Consider the following 216-nt stretch of genomic DNA (forward strand, 5'->3'; position numbering starts at 1 on the left):
CCTTGCAGCACACTTATTGGCAAAAAATGTCTCGCTGGAGATGATTAGAGGTAAACCTTGCCATAAACGTGGTTCTATTTTTATTTCATGTTATTTTGTTACTGAATTTATACCCTGCCTGTTTCTTTTAACACCTGAGGTAGCTTTCAACAATTAAAAATATAACATATTCCCAGTGTTGTCTACCAGGAACAAGGATAATAGTAGTCACTGGAC

The sequence above is a fragment of the Protobothrops mucrosquamatus genome, unplaced genomic scaffold (assembly GCF_001527695.2).
Source record: "Protobothrops mucrosquamatus isolate PMUCROS unplaced genomic scaffold, P.Mucros_1.0 scaffold499, whole genome shotgun sequence".
Lineage (NCBI taxonomy): Eukaryota > Metazoa > Chordata > Lepidosauria > Squamata > Viperidae > Protobothrops > Protobothrops mucrosquamatus.